Source organism: Dendrobates tinctorius, unplaced genomic scaffold (genome assembly GCF_039654945.1).
Source record: "Dendrobates tinctorius isolate UK_male_01 unplaced genomic scaffold, ASM3965494v1 ptg000331l, whole genome shotgun sequence".
In the NCBI taxonomy this organism is placed as follows: Eukaryota; Metazoa; Chordata; class Amphibia; order Anura; family Dendrobatidae; genus Dendrobates; species Dendrobates tinctorius.
The window spans coordinates 1,570,884-1,593,835 of NW_027361997.1; the positions used below are offsets into that span (position 1 = coordinate 1,570,884).

The 22,952-nt window shown below is 51.0% G+C and overlaps 1 protein-coding gene across 2 annotated transcripts in view; it reads left to right on the plus strand.

The window, feature by feature from the left end:
• LOC141074257 (antizyme inhibitor 2-like) overlaps positions 1-22,952 on the plus strand; it is a 211,896-nt gene that overhangs the window by 157,469 nt on the left and 31,475 nt on the right. The gene's annotated exons all lie outside the window — the stretch shown is intronic.

Consider the following 22,952-nt stretch of genomic DNA (forward strand, 5'->3'; position numbering starts at 1 on the left):
GTAAAGAGCGGAAACCGGATTGGAGAGGGTCGAGAACAGAGTTTTCTGAGAGATAGCGGATAAGACGGGAGTGGACCAGGCGTTCCAATTCTTGACAGTAAAGTGTATTCCTTGCATTCACTACTCTAAACCTACATGTGGAGTATGAAGAGGGGACAGCATGTGGGGGACAGTATAGCGAGGAGCCAGCTTGCAGGGAACAATTTGGACAGTTGGCAGATTGTGGGGGACAATGTGTAGAGAGGCAGCTGGTGTAGGACAGCATAGAGAGGGGCAGCTGGTTCAGTGCAAAGAATAGAGAGAGACAGCTTGTGGGGGCCAGTAAGGAGCGGTGCAGCATAGGAGGAAACTGAAGATGGGGCAGTGCAAGAGATAGATACAGCTTAAGGGTAACAGAGTAAATTAGGGGTCATGGTTCATAAGGGCAGACAGTGTAGAGGTTATAGTTCATAAGGAGGATGGTTATAGCCAGTAAGAGCGGAAAGACTAGCAGTTATAGCTAATAAGTTTGAACCGTTATAGGTCATAAGGAACAGTGTGGCAGTTATAGCTCAAAAGGGAGGACAGTGTGGAGGCCATGGTTTATAAGAGAGGACAGTATGGCAGTTATAGTTCATAAGGGCAGATAGTGGGGTTGTTATGGCTTATAAGAGTGGACAGTGTGATTGCAATATTTTATAGGTGAAGACAGTGTGGAGGCCATACACCACCGTGATGGGTATTTATTTATTCAAGGGTACAGTGTAAGGCATATTTATTTTATTCAGAGACATTGCAATGACACTTAGTTTTAAGGGTATTATGTCGGGATATGCTGCAGAAGGAGTGTAAAGACTGCAGAAATTAGCTGTGGATGTGCAGTCATCTCGGTATCTGGACCAGATGAAGAAGAAAGGGATTAGAAGGAGTCCAATCAGAGAAAATGGCACTTATAAGGTACCTGGATGTAAATGTTTAATTGTGCTACTGCCTGTGTCTCATCAGTGCTGTGGTTCCTGTGTGGTCTGCAGTCTGATGATTACTGATAACAATTCCCAGTATTTCCTTACCAATGTATATAAGCTGACTTGACATTGCAATTGATCACTATATTAAAGGGGTTGTCTACTTTTAGAAATTTCCATCCCAAGCTCAATTTGTTATTAAAAAAAACTTTCTCTGGTGTCTAGAATTGGCTGCAGTGCTGATGTAGAATAAATGTACATGTATAAAGCACATGTTATGATAGTAAATGAAGTGAACAATAAACATGCAAATACATGCAAAGTGCGGAAATTATGAAAAAAGAAAAGCGGATTTCACAGAATTCAAATATGAATTTTTCATTTTCAAAAATTCATATTTGAACTCTGCATTTTCAATCCCTTGAATATATATTGCATCACGCAGATGAGGTTATATGGTGGTCTTATGAGCACACCTTGTCAGTAACTTCAAGTGTTTTCAAATGTTTTTACTATTCAGGTTTTTTTCATGTCTCCTTGATTTCACATAATAAAATCTTTTTTTATAAGGTGATCCCAAAGAATTTTCATACTTCTTTTCTACCATGTTTAGCAGTTTTTAAGTATGTGCTTGGCTAGTCCCAATTTATCTGGTGGTGCCCATAGCCATTTGATTTGTTGCAAGATTAAAACCTCCACTACATTATCAAATATAGGTGCAGTTTTTCTACTGGAAGGGCACCTACTAGAGGGAATATTTTATACCGTAGTTTAACTAAAGGTAGGGATCGCCATACTACCTGGCACAGTTGCAGCAGATTTTACAGATGTAGAGTGTCAAAATGCTCTGTCTGTCAATATGCTGTAAAAAACTGCTGAAATCATTAAATCTATCGACGGGAATGTGCATGTGTGGCGCCCCCAGGAGTATGGTCGCCACAGTGGCATTACCTTCCTCCTGGGGAGTGTGATGTCATGCTTGGGAGCAATGAAGGGTCTCTCTATCAGTTAAATACAACACACAGGACAGTTCCCACTCCAGACCAGCAGAGGGACCTCTGAACCAAACTGGGGGAAGGGCTGCTCTCTGGGGGCCAGGAAGGGAAATTAGTCAGTTCGTGTGAGGTAGTAATGGGAAGTTCGGCTCTTTTTGGCGATCCGGCTCCGCTCACCATAAAGAGCCGGCTCTTTTGGCTCTTTTAACGGCTCTTTTTTTAATATTAATCCGTTTTCCACAGTCCTCGTTCCAGGTCTTTGCCTGTAAAGTGAGGGCCTCATTCTCCACCTGTATAAGGATCTAGTGACGCAGTGTAGACTGTTATACAGCATCGCTGTCTCCTCAGATTGTCAGCTCTTGTGATCAGGCCCCGGCTCCTCGGTTGCAGACAGTCTTACCATGTATTCCTTTCTAATCTGTGGCGTTTTTTGTACATGTCCTGTCTGGATTAGTAAGTGCTGCAATCCGTGTTGGCGCTGTATAAAAGTATAAGGTCGGGGTCACACTGGCGAGGAATACGGCCGAGTGAGAGGCGCTAAAAGCACGCATTAGACACGGACCAATGATTCTCTATGGGGTCCCTCGCACCAGCCGTATATTTCTCATCCGTATTCTACGGTCCGTGCCACTTGCAGCATGCTGCGATTGTCAGCGTACTACGCCTGTAGTACGCCAATGCAAGTCTATGGGTGCGCAAAAAATACGGATTACACACGGACCACACATGTGACTTGCGAGAAATACGCACCAGGTGTCTTTTAGCAAAGCCGGCAATTCAGTGCGCGATACAGTAAACTCACACTGACAGGTTTAATAAAGAAACCAAAGAATAGATATATACACATAGAATACACATATACATATATATATATGTATATATATACCGTATATGCATTCTATGTGTATATATCTATTCTTTAGTTTGTGTTAGAAACCCTGTTATAGGGATCCATTATATGTCCATTTTGCACGCCTGCGAGAAAATCTCGCCATATGGATTACACACGGATGCTGACATGCGCAAAATACGCGACCGGACCTTGCTTACGGATGACATACGGAGCAATATTTAGGGGTCATTCATCCGTATTACGCATGTAAACTACGGACCGTATTTTGCGCAGGTTAGTGTGACCCCGGCCTTAAAGTCACGGACGACCTCGCTTGTGCACTTATTTGAAGCCTGCAGAATGATTTGGACTAGGGCCAGTTTTGTTTCCATATTACACTGAAAAGATCCTTTATGTTCCCCCACTGGCACCATTCCTCTAGACTCCCCTATTACTGCATTGTAATAACGTCATGTGCAGTAAGAATAGTTTCCTATCGGCCCTGGTGATCTGATAATGAACCAGCAGTAGCCCAGTGGGACGTCTATTCCCCCAGACTAGTCGTCCGCACCTTCATTGCTGCAGTCATGTCCTCTTGGACGCAATTTATTCGCATCCGTGTTTTTTCTGCAAATGGATGAAAATCAATGGAACTGCACCCTGATCAGGATCTGGTTGGAAATGTGAAATTCAGACTTCTGGGGCAGAGGATAGGGGGAGAGAGGAGAGAGAAAGAGAGACTGGTAAAAGAAAATGGGGCTCGGAGCCTGCGCAGTATGAAATCCACATGCAGACTGGACGCAGGCATCCTGATTCAGGTGCGCCTACAGTGACAATCATATGGTTTTGCTGACACATATCAGGATGGCTGCAGATTTTTTTTATCACCCAAAATTCGCAACAAGCTGCAATTTGGGAGAACATGGAAAATCCTGATGCAAACGCAGGTCCGTGCGTCCCTATGTTAAGTATAGAGATCTAATCTGGATCAGGATTGCTACGCTTCACAACACACAGTACCAAAACGCTAGTGTGAACACAGCCCCACTCGTGCAGCCCCTAACCAGGTGCCCCCATGTCATATACATGCTCCCAATACACTTTATTATTATTATTATTATTATTATTATTTATTGTTATAGCGCCATTTATTCCATGGCGCTTTACATGTGAGGGGGGTATACATAAAAACAAGTACAATAATCTTAAACAATACAAGTCATAACTGGTACAGGAGGAGAGAGGACCCTGCCCGCGAGGGCTCACAATCTTCAAGGGATGGGTGATAATACAGTAGGCGAGGGTAGAGCTGGTCGTGCAGCGGTTTGGTCGATCGGTGGTTACTGCAGGTTATAGGCTTGTCGGAAGAGGTGGGTCTTCAGGCTCTTTTTGAAGGTTTCGATGGTAGGTGAGAGTCTGATATGTTGTGGTAGAGAGTTCCAGAGTAGGGGTGATGCGCGAGAGAAATCTTGTATGCGATTGTGGGAAGAGGAGATAAGAGGGGAGTAGAGAAGGAGATCTTGTGAGGATCGGAGGTTGCGTGCAGGAAAGTACCGGGAGACGAGGTCACAGATGTATGGAGGAGACAAGTTGTGGATGGCTTTGTATGTCATGGTTAGGGTTTTGTAATGGAGTCTCTGGGCAATTGGGAGCCAGTGAAGGGATTGACAGAGGGGAGAAGCTGGGGAATAGCGGGGGGACAGGTGGATTAGTCGGGCAGCAGAGTTTAGAATAGATTGGAGGGGTGCGAGAGTGTTTGAGGGGAGGCCGCAGAGCATGAGGTTGCAGTAGTCAAGGCGAGAGATGATGAGGGCATGGACTAGGGTTTTTGCAGATTCTTGGGTGAGGAATGAACGGATGCGTGAAATATTTTTGAGTTGAAGTCGGCAGGAAGTGGAAAGGGTTTGAATATGTGGTTTGAAGGAGAGATCAGCATCAAGGATTACTCCGAGGCAGCGAGCTTGTGGGACTGGGGAGAGTGGGCAGTCATTTACTGTAATTGATAGGTTCGTAGGGGGGGTCACGTGAGATGGGGGAAAGATGATGAATTCTGTTTTGTCCATGTTGAGTTTCAGATATCTAGTGGAGAAGAAGGATGAAATAGTGGACAGACATTGAGGGATTCTGGTTAGTAGGGAGGTGATATCTGGTCCGGAGATGTAGATCTGTGTGTCATCAGCATAAAGATGATACTGAAAGCCATGAGATTCTATGAGCTGTCCCAGGCCAAAGGTGTAAATAGAGAACAGCAGGGGCCCTAGGACTGAACCTTGTGGGACTCCGACAGATAGGGGGCGAGGTGAGGAGGTGGTGTTTGAGTGGGAGACGCTGAATGTCCGGTCTGTTAGGTATGATGAGATCCAGGAGAGGGCCAAGTCTGTGATGCCGAGGGATGAGAGGGTCTGTAATAATAGGGAATGGTCCACTGTGTCAAAGGCAGCCGACAGGTCCAGGAGGAGGAGGACAGAGTAGTGTCGCTTGCTCTTGGCAGTTAAGAGGTCATTGGTGACCTTAGTAAGGGCAGTTTCAGTGGAGTGGTGTGACCGGAAGCCAGATTGTAAGCGGTCGAAGAGGGAGCAAGAAGAGAGATGGGAGGACAGTTCAAGGTAGACGTGTTGTTCCAGTAGCTTGGAGGCGTATGGGAGAAGTGATATAGGGCGATAGCTAGATACAGAGGATGGGTCAAGAGAGGGCTTTTTGAGGATAGGTGTGATGGAGGCATGTTTAAAGCTTGAGGGGAAAACACCAGTTGTTAGTGATAGGTTGAAGAGATGGGTTAGGGTTGGGATGAAGACTGTGGTGAGGTTTGGGATGAAGTGGGATTTGATCGGGTCGAGTGCACAGGTGGTGAGATGTGATCTTGAGAGTAGAGTGGAGAGTCGATCTTCTGTAATGGTGGAGAAGTTGGTTTTGAAGGTGGAGGGCTGGGAAGTCGGGAGGAAGGGCTCTGGGGGTTGTTGACCAAAACTGTCCCTGATGTTATCAATTTTCTGCTTGAAAAATGAGGCAAAGTCTTCAGCTGAGATGAGTGGGGAGGGAGGTGGTGCTGGGGGGCGGAGGAGAGAATTGAAGGTGTTGAATAACTGTTTAGGGTTGTGAGACAGGGAGGATATGAGAGATGAGAAGTAGGTTTGTTTAGCTGTGGCGAGTGTGGTCTTGAAAGTAGTGAGGGACTGTTTGAATGCGATGAAATGCTCGTTGGAGTGGGATCTTTTCCATCTGCGCTCAGCAGCCCTGGAAGCTCGCCTCAGCTCTTTGGTCAGGCTGGTGTGCCAGGGCTGTCTGTTGATTTTGCGAGTTTTGGTATGTGTAAGTGGGGCAGCGGATTCCAAAGCTACAGCTATTGTGGTGTTATATAGAGCGGCAGCGTCATCCGCATTGTGTAAGGAACTTATATCTGTAAGAGGGAGGAGGGATTCGGAGAATGAGTGTAGGTCAAGGTGTTTAAGATTCCTGCGAGGGTGTGAAAGTTTGTGGGGTGGGGATTGTAGACATGGAGTGAAGAGGGAGGAGAATGTGAGCAGGTTGTGGTCAGAGAGAGGAAGAGGTGAGTTAGAGAGGTTAGATAGGGAGCAGAGGCGGGTGAAGATGAGGTCCAGTGTGTGGCCATCTTTGTGGGTGGCTGTAGAAGACCATTGAGTGAGGCCGAAGGAGGAAGTGAGAGATAGAAGTTTAGTGGCAGCTGAGAGGGAAGTGTCAATGGGGATGTTGAAGTCGCCCATGATGATAGTAGGGATGTCCGCGGAAAGGAAATGAAGTAACCAGGTGGTGAAGTGGTCAAAGAAGGTGGTGGCTGGCCCTGGGGGGCGGTAGATGACAGCCAGTTGGAGGTTGGAGGGGGAGTAGATGCGCACAGAGTGCACCTCAAAGGAAGGGAGGGTAACAGAGGGTGGCAGTGGGATTGGGGTGAAGGAGCAGGTATCTGACAGGAGAAAACCAACTCCTCCACCATGTTTGCTGCTGGGGCGGGGGGTGTGAGAAAGGTGGAAGCCGCCATACGAAGGTGCAGCAGGAGAGGCTGTGTCAGAAGGGGTGAGCCAGGTTTCGGTGATGGCGAGGAAGGAGAGTTTGGTAGTAACAAAAAGATCATGGATGTAGGAAAGCTTGTTGCAGACAGAGCGAGCGTTCCACAGAGCTCCTGTTAGTGGGACTGGGGAAGCGGGGGCTGGGTGAATGGGTATAAGGTTGGAGAGGTTACGGAAGGTTGTGATAGAGCGTGGATGGGAGGTAGAAATGACTGTGGGAATGTGGTGAGGAGGACCAGGATTTGGAGAGATATCACCAGCAGTGAGAAGGAGCAGAGAAAGTGTTAGCAGGTGGGAGCAGGAGAGGGCATGAGGGGGCTGTCTGTGTTTGGAGACAGAGGATTGTATGTTAAGGAACAGTTTTGAGGCGGAGGTGAGGTGGATGGGGAGGATTGAAGAAGAGATGAACAGTTCCTTACTAGGAGTAGGGATTAGGGGAATTAGCAGAAAGTGAAGGATTATTGGGGTGAAAGTGAAAACAAACAGAAACATTGTTTACAGTGACTGTGTCCAGTTACCTTCAGTTCCCTTCTGATTCATCCTTCTGGTTTTAATTCTTAAATTAATCTTCACACTTCTAGAACACACTTATAGGAAATCACAATGCAGACTGAAGTCTATGCAGACTTGTACTCTGCAATATATGTACAACTAAGTGCAGTCAGGTGTGAAGCAGAGAGGAGTGGTCTCTGCTCATCTTGGCCAGACAATTAAGAGTGGACCAGATGTATATGATCAAGCCAGAGTAAACAAGGTCATAAATAACACTGGGGTAAGCTGGGGTTAGCTGAAAGGCATACCATGTGAATGCTAGGTGCAGAGGCAAGTCTATGTGCAAAGCTGGGTGACGCACTGTGTGTCCTTCATAGACAGACAGCAGGAGAGCAGGAGAGCTGGGTGGATGGACATACCATGTGAATGCTAGGTGCAGAGGCAAGTCTATGTGCAAAGCTGGGTGATGCACTGTGTGTCCTTCATAGACAGACAGCAGCAGAGCAGCAGAGCTGGGTGGATGGACATACCTGTCGGAAGAATATTATTACCACACTATAACACAGGGCACAAGCCCTTCTAGTGAGGCGGGAAAGATCACTGTATGACAGAGCAGCATGCGGACATAGTCTATATTATGTCTGCAGTCTGGTCCCATACAGTTTCATCACTTTCCCATACAGCACATCCCTTGCTTCCGAGCATCAGTGCCGCAACACGGATCCCTGCACACGGACCCGTGTTCTCCTGGATCCGTGCTCCATGTTAATTCCAGACGTGTAGCCGCGGATCCGTGCGTCTCCCTGTGCCTGCGTGTTTTTCAGATGACACAAAACTGTAACAAGTTGCGTTTTTGTGCATCTGATAAAATATGTAGACACACGGATCTGTGGGAAAACGGTGACATCTGGATGCACAGTCCCATCCGTCACCACTGAAAGTCAATGGAGACAAAAACGGATCCGTGTGCATCCAAAATATGCAAGTGTGAAACCAGCTGAACCCTATATGGCCATGTGCACACGTTTCGGATTCTGCTGCAGATCTGCAGCGTTTCAGGCTCTGTGGGTCCACAGCAGATTTAGCTGCGTTGTACAGTACCATTGTTTTCAATGGTAAACTGAAAACCGTAGTGCACATGCTGCAGATTTTTCCATGCGGATTTGCTGCGGGTTCAAATCCACAGCATGTCAATTCTTTGTGCGGAATCCGCTGCGGTTTCAAACCTCCATTGTAGAGATGTGAAACCGCAGGCTAATCCGCAGGTCTTTTTTACCTGCAGATTTTTCCAAATCCGCAGCGCCAAAAATTATGTGTGCACATAGCCTAATTATTGGGGCTGAACCTAGATCTCTGCACAGTCTTGCCTGAAATCACTTTATTGTATTGCTTACCCTCCCCTCAGCAAGAACTGACGCTTCTCCCTGTAGGGTCCCTGTCCTGTGTGACTGCCCTGAATCCTCCTCACTCACTCAGTGCTGCAATGCTGCTGAGCTGACTATTAACATCTAATAGTATTATATGTGAGAGTCTACATGAGACCAATTTGCTGAGTCACTTGTTTAACGCCTCTACAGTCACATGCCATATACTGTATGCCATGCATGCATGTCTGAAGCTAGGAGGAGTGTATCATTTTAAATATTTCCACTCACTCCAGCACAGACAGCACACATTTCTCTCTAGGTCTCCTTACAGCTCTGCCTCCTCCCAGATGAGTCACTGCCACAGCTTGGCGTCAGAAAAAGGAAAAAAAAAAAAAAAAGCCGGCTCATTTCGTTCCCAACGGGGAGCCGGCTCTTTGAATCGGATCGTTCATGAACGACACATCACTAGTGTGAGGAGGGAAACGTGTGTGGACGTGAGGAGAAGAGCTGGAAGATTGAGCAGAGTTTGGGCTCACTTCTAGCTGTAGCGCATGGTCTGGAGTCCGGTCTCCAAGGTTGTACGGATACTGATGTTCCTGCAGCAGAAACCGGAGGAATAGGAAGCTGTAAATGCTCTGTTCCCACATAAGACTCAGAGGCACAACAGCAACGTGTGAGCCAGCTGTCTGCCATACGAGGGAGTTCTAAAAGAGAACAAGCAAGTGGAACTTCAGTGTAACACAGTACTGCAAGTACCTCAGAAAGCACCAGAAAGGAGACTACACAACCCATCTGCATAGAGAGATTCCTAAGTTGCTTCCAAGCTGGCCAGCTCCTGTGCCAGCTGTAATCAGGACCCTGGACTGCACTTACAAAGCACAGTAAAGGTAACGGAAACTGCACTCTGTTGTGTCATTGCACTCTTCCTGCAAACCCTCCAGCACTGCTACATCTCTGTGCCAGGCACTACACCCTCTTCCTCAACACTGCCCTGGGACTACAGCTCTATCTGGGGGGAGCTATTACATCTTGCTACCTTATACCATCTGTCCCAGAAGATCTGCCTGCAGCGTCGGCTTAATCCCTTCATTGCCGAGCACCACAGGTGGCGTCACGTGTCATCCACTTATATACTTTAACCAGCCACTCTTAACCCCTTTTACATGGACGCCCAGGGCCACGGACCAGGTCACCGCTACTGTGACACTTCCCTCTGAGATACCGGCCCGGTACCGAGTACCCCACTGCCCTGGCGGGTGACCCACATGAAATTAGATTGTTCATCAACTACAATTCCAAAAATGTGGTGTGGTAGAGCGGCTCACTCGGCTGCACACAGAGGTAGACACGGGCAGGGCCGCATCATCCATGAGCCAAGGTGAGAAGTCAGCTCAGGCAGCACAGAGTCTCTGAAGAGAGGGGGCGGCAGAGCAGCGTTGTCCCCTGCAATCAGATAAGCTGACGCCGTGCTCCTGGCTGCAATGCTGTTTGCGGTGATTGGTGAGTCACTTGTGTTTGTGTCACTGTGTGACACTGACACTGTGTGAAGATGAGAACCAGAGAGCTGCCTGGCTGGCTGTGATCAAGACCTGGGAGGGAGGGAGGACTCGGAGGCTGCCTGTCTCTGTAATACTTTTGTTTCACTTTCATTTGAACAACAATTGGTTGGCTTTCTGCCTCCCCTGTGTCCACCCCCTGCAGCCAGGGAGTGTGATGAGATGATTGGTGATCTAGTCAGTGAGTCGCAGTCACTACCTCTATGTATATGTTCATCCCATGTCCTGTCCCAAAGTCCCAGTGTAGACTGCAGATTACTGGAGAAGAACTTGGAGAACGGAGATCGAGATATAATACCCACATACATCAGCGATTTGTAAGCTGCAGGACTGTAGCCAGCAGGTGAGGGGGAGACAGGGTGGCAGTGAGTGTGAGTGACCAGTAGCAGCAAAAGAAATGGCCGGAGTAAGCCTCCCAACCCCCTGGAGGAGGCATGGGCGGAGGCCAACATGACGGGGGGTTGGCAGTTAGTGAGGGAAGGGGAAGGGTTAAAGGGGAGGGGGAGCTTGGGGGTATGTAAGGCAGGGTCCGGGGGGAGCCCGCCCTCTGTTCCTGTCGACCCAGCTTCTGAGCAGTCCCCCAGCTTACCAGGATGTCGGTGGACCAGGCCCTGGAACAACTGCGGGCGGCAGCGGCGGGGCAGCCTCCCGGCTGGCTGGAGGCGCGGGTCGCCGGCCTGCTTCGTCGAGTGCCGGGGCAGGCCGAGGTGAGAGAGCGAAGGCCCCGGCGGGCGCGGCCTCCAGAGCGGCTGTCCCCCGACAGCGCTCCCCGGGCCTCGTGTCGCCGCCAGAGCCCCTCCCGGGACCCTCCAGGCCGCGCGACGCAGCCTTCCCCGTCTGGGGGTGCGCGGCCTGGGAGGAATCTAGACAGGCGGCGAGGCCCTGCGGCGGCGTCTGGCCCCTCGCCCCGGGGCAGGAAGGGGGCGGGGCCGTCGCGCGCCCGACTTCTGGTGGCACCAGGTCCTGCGGGGGGGGGGGCCACGGCGGTGCTGGATCAGCCGCGCGGCCTGCCTCGGCGGGCGCTTCAGCTGGGAACAGAGGGGCGGCCTGCCAGGCGGCAGGGCCGAGCCGGACCGCGTCCCCCGGCGGTGGGGGGAACTCGATGTATCGGGGGGGCGCTGCTGCGGTTCCCCTGCAGTGGCGCTTGCCCCTGATCCCTTGAGAAGGTGCCACGGCCGTATGGCTGCAGCGGGACCGGAGGGCAGCCCGGCGGAGGCGGTGCCGGCTGCCAGAAGACTGGAGCGGAGGACACTGTCGGGCTCCCAGTTGCCGTGGGGGGCTCTGAGCAACCAGGTGCCTCGCGATGGCTTGGCCGACTCGACTTTCGGCGGGGGGAGGCAGGAGCCTTCCTTTGTGGGGGTGTCGCGGCCCAGTTCGGTCAGAGGGTTTCGGCCTCCCACTCCGGCTCAGTCTGCAGCGGTGTTCGGGCCGCAACAAAGTGGCGGTGACTTCGCCGCCGGGAGGCGCGAGGTCCACGAGGCGTCAACGTCTGGGGATCCAGGATTTCCGGCTGGAGGGTACACAGCCCCCTTGCAGCCCGGTGAGTATGCGTCTATGTCCCCTGTTTGTCACCCGTTGTTGTCTTCATCGGCGGTGGTAGTGGGCCCCTTAGCAGAGTCCGGGGGCGGTGGGGTTGAGGCTGGTTTTAGCAGTTCAGGGTCGGCTGGGGGAGTAGGTGATATGTTGGCGGATGTGCGTGGTTTGCTGTTACGTTTGGAGCAGGGTTTGGTGGGGTCGTCGCCGGTAGCAGCGTGGGTTGGGCCACAGGGTGTCGGGTTGACGGGTCAGGGCGCGGCTGCGTCGGTCCCTTGTGTTAGTACGCCGGTGTCAGTGTCGGTGCAAACCGAGAAAGAAAAGGAGTGTCGCGTGCATCTGGGTGATCGGGCGCGTGGCGAGGTGTATGTGTGTTTTGAGGGTCCGTTGGGAGCTCATTTGAAGAAGGAGGTGAAAGAGCGGATTTGGAAGGATGAATATGTAGAGATATTTTCGCTATTGCCTCTTGCGAAGTTTAATTTGGACAAAAGTAAGAAAGAGGATAGCAAAAAGGAAGAGGAGGAAAAGCGGAGGTGGCGCTTGATTCCTCAGACATTTGTAAATTGGCAGCAGGCATTCGCTATTTTGGCGAGTGTTATCGGGGAACAGGCCCCTGATAATTGCTCCGCGTTATTTTGTTATTTGGATGCTATCGGGGAGGCTTATAGAGTTTACGGCGGTCAGGCGTGGCTGCGGTACGACGAGCAGTTTCGTCAGAGGAAAGCTGTGCGTCCGGCTATCCGATGGGACCAAAAAGACATCGGCTTGTGGATGCGTGTGATAGCGCAAAATAAATCTGGAAGCTCCTTTCATGGGGGGGCTGGAAGCACCAGCCAGAATAGCGGCACTGCCGGCTCTACGGGTGGCGGGGGTCAAGGGCAGTCGGAAACGCACAAGGCGGGTGTTTGCTGGCAGTTTAATGACGGCCAGTGCAAGTTTGGGGCCAACTGTAAATTTAAACACCTTTGCTCCACCTGCAGCGGTACTTCACATGGGGCTTCAAAGTGTTTTAAAAAAGGGAAGTCCAAATCCGGCGGGGGTAATTCTCAAGCAGGAGACTCCAGTGAATCTGGAAAGGATGGTCCCTTATCTAAATAGATACCCTGATAGGGTAGGTGCGGGGCTGTTGTATTCCGGTTTTCAGGAGGGTTTTCGGATTCCGGATCCTACGTTTGAAATCACGTTTGTTTTGAAAAATTTGCGCTCTGCTTTGGAACATCCGTCAGTTGTTTCGGAGAAGATCCAAAAAGAAGTTTCATTGGGGCGCATGGCGGGCCCTTTCGTGTCTCCCCTTTTCCGAATTTGGTTGTTTCCCCGATGGGGGTGGTTCCGAAGAAGGAGCCCAATAAGTTTCGGCTCATTCAGCATTTGTCTTACCCACGGGGTAGGTCGGTTAACGACGGTATTGATCCAGAGATTTGTTTGGTGGTATACTCTTCATTTGATGAAGCGGCCAGTTGGGTCCGGAAATGTGGGCGCGGGGCCCTGATGGCTAAGACTGATGTCGAATCCGCTTTTCGTTTGCTTCCGGTTCACCCAGATAGTGTGAGGTTGTTGGGCTGTTTTTGGGAAGACAGGTTTTTTGTTGATAGGTGTTTACCTATGGGTTGTTCTTTGTCTTGTGCGTATTTTGAGGCTTTTAGTTCGTTTCTTGAGTGGGTCGTGTGCGACGTCTCCGGTTGCGATTCAATAGTTCATTATTTGGACGATTTTCTGTGCATTGGCCCAGCGGATTCTTCACGTTGTTCTAGGATTTTGAAAGCGATTGAGTGGGTGGCGGATCGGTTCGGGGTTCCGCTGGCGCCTGGGAAAACTGAGGGCCCCAGTACGTGTTTGCGTTTTCTGGGGATTGTCATCGATACTGTTGAATGGGAATTTCGGTTGCCGGAGGACAAGCTTGATGATTTGAGGTCTGAGGTGGTTCGGGCTCGCCGGTTGTGGAAAATATCGTTGCGGGACCTTCAGTCGCTGTTGGGAAAGCTTAACTTCGCTTGTCGGGTGATGCCGATGGGTCGGGTTTTTTCACGTAGGCTGGCTAGCGCTACTTCGGGGGTTCGGGCTCCTCATCATTTTGTGAGATTGTCGGCGGAGCTCAGGGCCGATTTGGTGGTTTGGGAGTCCTTTTTGGAGAAGTACAACGGTCGTTCGTTGGTAATGGCTGATGTGGTCTGCAACGATGCTTTGGATTTGTTTACGGATGCTGCAGGCGGATTCGGTTTTGGGGCTTATTTTGGCGGGCAATGGTGTGCCGGTCAGTGGCCTGCTGCTTGGGTTTCAGCGGGGTTGGTGCGTAACATCGCGTTGTTGGAGATTTTTCCGATTCTGGTGGCTGTTCATTTGTGGGGTCAGGAGTTTCGGAATCGGCGTGTTCGTTTCAATTGCGACAACATGGGGGTTGTGAGTGCGATTAATGGTCTTACTGCATCGTCCCCTCCAGTGGTCAGAGTTTTGCAGAAGTTGGTGCTAGTATGTTTATCCTTGAATGCGCATGTGATGGCGACGCATGTGCCCGGGGTGAAGAACGAGATAGCTGACTCTCTCTCTCGTTCACAGTGGGATCGTTTTCGTTCCTTGGCCCCGGAGGCAGAGTACGAGGGTCTGATTTGTCCGGAGGAATTGTGGAGGGTGGCTTACGAGCCGCAGAGTCACTGATCGTATCGTCTTTGGCACCAAAAACCTGGGAGGCCTACCGGAATGTGTGGTGTGCGTGGGAAGAGGTCCTTACGGCTGACTCCACCAGTGGTGTCAGGCTTGAGCAAGAGGGTTTGTTGCTGTCATGGTTGGGGTAGGGCGCAAACGAAGGTTGGTCTCTGGCAAAGGTGTCACGTTTGTTGGCCGGATTGTCTTTCGGTTTTCGATTGCGCGGATGCAAGGATTTGACAAAAAGGTTTTTGGTAAGACAGGCGGTGAAAGGTTTTCACCGCTTTCGGGGGGGGGGGGTGATTTAAGGCGGCCCGTGTCATTTAATATGCTTGAGGAATTGGGTCTGGTTTTGGAATCGGTATGCGCGGATGGTTATGAGGTTGCGTTGTTTCGTCTGGCTTTTTCCTTTGCATTTTTTGGGGCGCTGCGGATTGGGGAACTTGTGTCTCCCAATAAAGAGTCGGTGGGCGGGTTGTTAGCCAGGGATGTGATTTTGACCGCTCAGGGCGTCGAATTTTGGCTGCGTAGGTCGAAAACGGACCAGTCTGGGAATGCGGAAGGCGCGTACGGTTTGGCGCGGTTCATGGGGTTGTCTTGATATTACAAGTGTTGGAGCGTTTTGCTTTGCGATAGGTTCTGTGAGTGTCGTTTTGTGTTTTCAGGTTTGGGACCTTTGCTGGTCTGGATATTTGGTCACTCCTTTGTTTACTGGGGAGCGGTGAGAGCCGATGTCAGGACCGACGGCAGACAGTTGGGAATTTCCAGATCGTCGGCGGTGGTGCGGTGGATCGGTTTTCGGGGCCTGGCGTGGCGTCGTGTGTTGCCGGAAATTCAAGAGTGCGTTCGTTTGGACCGGGCACCGGATGTTCTCGTTATCCATGCTGGGGGTAATGATCTGGCTGTCCGTCCCTTCCGGGAATTGATCAAGGACATTAAGCAAGATTGCTTGAGGTTGTGGGTGACTTATCGGGAAGTCACGATTGTGTGGCCGGAGATCGTGCCACGCAGGCGTTGGCGGTCCATGCGATCGTTGGAGAAGGTCAACCGGGCCAGGATCAAGGTTAACAGAGCGGTGTCCGCTTTTATAGTTAAAAACGGGGGAGTGGCTGTGCGACATTTCGATTTGGAGAAGGGTGAGGGCGATTACTGGTTGGCGGACGGGATTCACTTGAATGCAGTGGGATCCGATATTTGGGCCCTCGCCCTTCAGGAGGGTATAGAGAAGGCTGTCACTTGGCGGGGTGTGGGGGTCTCGGGTCATTGAGGTGTTCAAAGGCCCCTCGTTGTGGCGGTTTTGGGGGAGGGGGAGTCCTTGAAGTCGGTGGAAATTGGTTTGGGAGACTCTCTGGGTAGGGTCTCCTTCGTTTAATGGTATGCTGGTCGTGATCTGGTGAAAGGCGGATGGGGAGTTTTCCGTCGGAAGAGGGCGGATCCCCAAGGAGTTTGTGGACAACATCTATTGGTGTGCTGGTGCTCCCGAGCCAGTGGGGTAACGGCTGGGAGCAAATGGTCGGGGGTTGTCCACGATATTTGGAATATTTCACCACGATCTTGTGGCTTCAAGGACTTCTCCTTCCAGGGGTTAAAATTCATCATGTTGTTTATGATACAGTGTTTATTGTTTGTGTTTTGTTATAATAAAAGGCTGCTGTGGCCATAAAATTCCAAAAGAAATACTGGTGTCTGTGTATTAGTTGGCGCCAAGGTGGGGGTGGTCATTTTATGGTCACGGTGGGGTTTTGGGGGTAAGTCAAGATGCTTGATATCCCCTTACGAGGTAAATACTTGACAATACCAACGTCATGATTGCAGGTGGCCCTGGGTGTGTAACACTGTGGCAGTGAGTGTGAGAGTGTGTGTGAGTGATCAGTAGCAGCACATGATTGCGGCCCTGGTTGTGTAACACGGTGACAGTGAATGTGAGTGTAGCTACTGGCAACAGGTGAGTGCGGCCCCCAGGACAGCATGAATGTTTTCTTTAAAGGGAACCTGTCACCTAGTTTAGCTATCTTCCTAGCACATCCCTAACCATCCCTGTCTGACCTAAATGTGAATTATAAATGTTGAAAAAAGCAATTTACACACTTACTTTTGTCTTCCGTTCTGTGGGCATTCCTAGATGGGTGGCCGATGAGTGGGTGGTCTACCCGGGTCTATTTCCTCCCCCTCGCTGCTGGTATCACGCCCCAGTGGGTGTGATAATTGTTTCAGGAACGTGGTCCAAATTTCAAATTCATGGCTCCTCCTTGTGGGTATGACGCACTGCCGGCGGGTTGACAGTTCCAGTCCGGTGCATTGTCAGGGTGTATTGGTTATACTGGCCGGCTCCGGAGCATGTGCAGTGCGCATTCCGAAGCCGACCCATACACCCGATAATCACCCATAATGCAGCAGATTGGAAATGACAATCGTCTGGCAGTACGTCATCCCTGCAAGGAGGAGCCATGAATTTGAAATTTGTACCGCGCTCCTGAAACAATTATCCACTAGGGCGTGATACCAGCAGCGAGGGGGAGGAAATGGACCCTGGAAGACCGGCCACCCGTCTAGGAGCGCCCACAGAACGGGGGAGTGGAACAAAAGCAAGTGTGTAAAACGCTTTTTTTCCACATTTGTAATTCACAATTAGATGAAACAGGGATGGTTAGGGATGTCACGGATGTGCTAGGAAGGTGCAGGGGCGGGTAGGATAGCTAAACTAGCTGACAGTTTCCCTTTAAGGCTATGTGCCCATGTAGTTTTTAGGTGCTGCGGATTTCTTCCCGCAGATTTTGTAAAATCCGCAGTTCAAAAGACCTGCAGTTTACCTGCGGATTAGCTTGCGGTTTAGCCAGGGCCGCAGCTATAATGAGTAAAGTTGAGCCACCTGCTGAAGCGGCAGGCAGCAGGGGGCGGCATTATGCGCTCCTTTACCTGCAGCACCTACAATTTAGCCTCTGAGTCTGCACGCTGGTGCTGCGGTCCTGCAAGAGGCTGTAATTGATGGTCACAGGAGGGAAGTAGTCAGGGCCCCCTGATCATGTGACCCCTGACTCCTCCCCTCCTGTGACCTCATCACAGGTTCTGTGCGCACAGAGCAGCCATATATGTGGAGTGCGGCTCTGCAGGTGGAGGTAGGTGCCGGAGGCTCCAATGTTCTCTATGTGGAGTGTGGGTGGAGGTCGGTGCTGGAGGCTCCAATGTTCTCTATGTGGAGTGTGGGTGGAGGTAGGTGCCGGAGGCTCCATTATTCTCTGTGGAGTGTGGGTGGTGGTAGGTGTCGGAGGCTCCAATGTTCTCTATGTAGAGTGTGGGTGGAGGTAGGTTCCGGAGGCTCCATTATTCTCTATGTGGAGTGTGGGTGGAGGTAGGTGCTGGAGGCTCCATTATTCTCTATGTGGAGTGCGGCTCCGCGGATGGAGGTCGGTGCTGGAGGCTCCATTATTCTCTATGTGGAGTGCGGGTGGAGGTCGGTGCTGGAGGCCCCATTATTCTCTATGTGGAGTGTGGCTCTGCGGGTGGAGGTCGGTGCCGGAGGCTCCATTATTCTCTATGTGGAGTGCGGCTCTGCGGGTGGAGGTCGGTGCTGGAGGCTCCATTATTCTCTATGTGGAGTGCGGCTCTGCGGGTGGAGGTTGGTGTTGGAGGCTCCATTATTCTCTATGTGGAGTGTGGGTGGAGGTAGGTGCTGGAGGCTCCATTATTCTCTATGTGGAGTGCGGCTCCGCGGGTGGAGGTCGGTGCTGGAGGCTCCAATATTCTCTGTGGAGTGCGGGTGGAGGTCGGTGCTGGAGGCCCCATTATTCTCTATGTGGAGTGTGGCTCTGCGGGTGGAGGTCGGTGCTGGAGGCCCCATTATTCTCTATGTGGAGTGTGGCTCTGCGGGTGGAGGTCGGTGCTGGAGGCTCCATTATTCTCTATGTGGAGTGCGGCTCTGCGGGTGGAGGTCGGTGTTGGAGGCTCCATTATTCTCTATGTGGAGTGTGGGTGGAGGTAGGTTCCGGATGCTCCATTATTCTCTATGTGGAGTGTGGGTGGAGGTAGGTGCTGGAGGCTCCATTATTCTCTATGTGGAGTGCGGCTCCGCGGGTGGAGGGCGGTGCTGGAGGCTCCATTATTCTCTATGTGGAGTGCGGGTGGAGGTCGGGGCTGGAGGCCCCATTATTCTCTATGTGGAGTGTGGCTCTGCGGGTGGAGGTCGGTGCCGGAGGCTCCATTATTCTCTATGTGGAGTGCGGCTCTGCGGGTAGAGGTCGGTGTTGGAGGCTCCATTATTCTCTATGTGGAGTGTGGGTGGAGGTAGGTGCTGGAGGCTCCATTATTCTCTATGTGGAGTGCGGCTCCGCGGGTGGAGGTCGGTGCTGGAGGCTCCATTATTCTCTATGTGGAGTGCGGGTGGAGGTCGGTGCTGGAGGCCCCATTATTCTCTATGTGGAGTGTGGCTCTGCGGGTGGAGGTCGGTGCCGGAGGCTCCATTATTCTCTATGTGGAGTGCGGCTCTGCGGGTGGAGGTCGGTGTTGGAGGCTCCATTATTCTCTATGTGGAGTGCGGCTCTGCGGGTGGAGGTCGGTGCTGGAGGCTCCATTATTCTCTATGTGCATTGCGGCTCTGCGGGTGGAGGTCGGTGCTGGAGGCTCCATTATTCTCTATGTGGAGTGCGGGTGGAGGTCGGTGCTGGAGGCCCCATTATTCTCTATGTGGAGTGTGGCTCTGCGGGTGGAGGTTGGAGCTGGAGGCTCCATTATTCTCTATGTGGAGTGTGGCTCTGCGGGTGGAATTCGGTGCTGGAGGCCCCATTATTCTCTATGTGGAGGTTGGAGCTGGAGGCTCCATTATTCTCTATGTGGAGTGCGGCTCTGCGGGTGGAATTCGGTGCTGGAGGCACCATTATTCTCTATGTGGAGAGCGGGTGGAGGTAGGTGCCGGAGGCTCCATTATTCTCTATGTGGAGTGTGGCTCTGCGGGTGGAGGTCGGTGCTGGAGGCTCCATTATTCTCTATGCGGAGTGGGGCTCTGCGGGTGGAGGTCGGTGCTGGAGGCTCCATTATTCTCTATGCGGAGTGCGGCTCTGCGGGTGGAGGTCGGTGGTGGAGGCTCCATTATTCTCTTTGTGGATTTCTGCTCTGTGGGTGGAGGTCGGTGGCGGAGGCTCCATTATTCTCTATGTGGAGTGCGGCTCAGCGGGTGGAGGTCGGTGCTAGAGAATAATGGGGCCTCCAGCACCGACCTCCACCTGCAGAGCCCCGCTCCTCATAGAGAATAATGGAGCCTCCGGCACCTACCTCCACCCGCAGAGGCGCAGTCCACATAGAGAATAATGGAGCCTCCAGCACTGACCTCCACCCACAGAGCCACAATCCACATAGAGAATAATGGGGCCTCCATGTGGAGTGTGGCTCTGCGGGTGGAGGTAGGTGCTGGAGATTCCCCATTACTGGGCACAGGGGGCAGTAACCTTTTCAGAGCTGAGACTATCTTGGTGCTTTTTTGTTGTCACTTTCTAAGAATCATAGCATTTTGTTCCTTTTCCTCTGATAGATACATATGACCCAAGTATGGAAAACAGGAAGTAACGAAACACATATTACAATGTCCCTTTCCTGTCTCCACACACAGTATAATTTTCCCACAGTATCGCCATCTCCCCACATACAGTATAATGTTCCCCCAGTACCGCCATCCCCCACACGCAGTATAATGTTCCCCGCTACCGTCACCCCCCCACACAGTATAATATTCCCACAGTACTGCCATCCCCCACACAGTATAATGTTCCCCCAATACCGCCATCCCCCCATACACAGTATAATGTTCCCCCAGTACCGCCTTCCCCCACACGCAGTAAAATGTTCCCCACTACCGTCACCCCCCCCCACACAGTATAATGTTCCCCCAGTACCGCCATCCCCCCCATACACAGTATAATGTTCCCCCAGTACCCAGTATCAGCCCTTGGTTTATGCAGGACTCTGCTGTCTGTGCTGGTTCTCATCGTCCTGGATGAGGTGAAGTTTATGTGTGGGGTCAGGGAGGGTTTACAGTGTGGATGCAGCTGAGCCGTGTGTGCGAGGTGTACGGAGCACAGCCGTGTGTGTACGAGGTGTATGGAGCAGAGCCGCGAGTGTGTGAGTTGTACGGAGCGGAGCCGCACGTGTACGAGGTGTACGGAGCAGAGTCGCACGTGTGTGTATGGAGCGGCGCCGCGTGTGTGTGAGGTGTATGGAGCGGAACCGCATGTGTACAAGGTTTACGGAGTGGAGCCATTTGTGTACAAGGTTTACAGAGCATGGCCACGTGCCTATAAGGTATACGGAGCAGAGCCGCATGTGTACGAGGTTTACGGAGTGGAGCCATGTGTGTACAGAACGGAGCCGTGTGTACGAGGCATAAAGAGCAGAACCGTGTGTGTATGATGTATGCGGAGCCATACGTGTACAAGGTGTATGGTGGGGAGCATTCATACCTCCCAGCGGGACAGTCACGATTTTGAGAGAGATACTGCCCTGGCTGGGAGCTTACTTTTCCCGCGGACACAGAAGTACACGGCAGAGCTCCAAGGAGCACTTTAAAATTCGCACGTGACGTTCCACCGGAAGTGACGTGCTAGAAGCTGACCGGAAATGAGGTAATTTCGGGAGGAGATTGTGACGGAACCATGGAGGCACTTCAGGGAATGCTTCAGATCCATCACCGTGTCCACCTCCAACAGCGCGGATAGCAGGATCGCCTTGAACTCGGGGATGCCGGCCATGTGAGCGGATCATGATATGTCCTGCATCGGGAGGCTCAGGTGGGCACTACATTGGGAGCTGGGCTGCTATAGTATCTTTATAGAATCTTTCTTTCTCTCTCTGTTTCTTTATCTCTCTAATCTTTCTTTTTTTCTTTCTCTCTCTGTTATTTCTTTCTTCCTTCTTTTCTTTCTTTCTCTGTTCTTTCTTTCTTTCCCCTCTTTCTTTCTCTCTCTCTCTGTTCTTTCTTTCTTTCTCTCTCTCTGTTTTCTTTTTTCTCTCTGTTCTTTCTTTTCCTCAGTACCAGTCAGCATGCCCACAGTACCAGTAGAATAAGGGGGTAGGAAACTAGGTGGCACTGGTCACTTTGAGCCTCTCATACTTTTTATTGGTGTATAATCATATGCTCTGCGCACCCCCATAAAGTGGGCCAGCCCCCGACAACAGGGAACAAACAAATCACTATTACTATCAGTCCAAGTGGACAATTATATACGTAAAGTTAATGATGTCCCTGTACCAAGCAGTGCGGAGGATCAGAATACACTGAGGAGACCAGAGCAGCGGGGTTTGGGGAGAAGAATTATATGGGGCCCATTATACTGTATGAAGTAATATATGGTGCCCATTTTGCTGTATGAAGAAATATATCATACCCATTATGCTGTATGAAGTAATATATGGTGCCCATTATACTGTATGCAGTAATATATGGGGCCCATTATACTGTATGAAGTAATATATGGTGCCCATTTTGCTGTATGAAGAAATATATCATACCCATTATGCTGTATGAAGTAATATATGGTGCCCATTATACTGTATGCAGTAATATATGGGGCCCATAATACTGTATGGAGCATTATGTGGGGATAGGGGATGACTTTGTTGTGGATCTGACCGCTGGGACCCCCATGATCCTAGGAAACGTAGCTTTGAAGAGCACCATGTAAATGGAGCTGTGGTCAGTCATACGCACTGTGGTGCCATTCACATGTGGCTCTTCAAATAACTCCTTAAAGAGAGTGATATGGGGACGACAAAGTATAGCAAAAATTCACTGATTGGGGTGAGGAGTGTTATAGTTTGTGGGCTGTGGGATTTGTGTGGCAGGGCTGCTTTTTTTCCCAGTCCGGCCCTGTGCCAGGCCTACCATTGCCATTAATGACCCTTGTTCTGGATACTTCTGTGTTGTTCTTCTATGTGCGTGTGATGCCGCTGATAGAGTTGAGCGATACCGTCCGATACTTCAAAGTATCGTATCGGATGGTATCGGCCGATCTTTAAAAAAAGTATCGGTATCGCCGATTCCGATACCGGAAGTCCCATTCAAGTCTATGGGACTTCCGGTATCGGAATAAGAAAAACCCTTTCCTGCCCTTGTACAGCCTCTCTGGGGTCTGTACGGGCCTTTCGGGGGGCTGTGCCGGCCTGCCAGGGGGTCTGTGCAGGCTCCGGTGGTCTGTGCCGGCCTGCCGGGGGGCTGTGCCGGCCTGCCGGTGGGCTGTGCCGGCCTGCCGGTGGGCTGTGCCGGCCTGCCGGGGGGCTGTGCAGGCATCGTCCGATGGGACTACAAGTCCCATCGGGCGATGCCTGCTACCATGACAGTGATTGACACATTAGCCAATGATGGGACAGTAGTAGTCCCATCATCCGGCTAATGTGTTAAATGTTAAAAAAAAAAAAAAAAAATACTACATACATACTACATGCATGCTACATACATACTACATGCTACATACATGCTACATACATGTTACATACATACTACATGCATGCTACATACATACTACATGCATGCTACATACATACTACATGCATGCTACATACATACTACATGCTACATACATACCA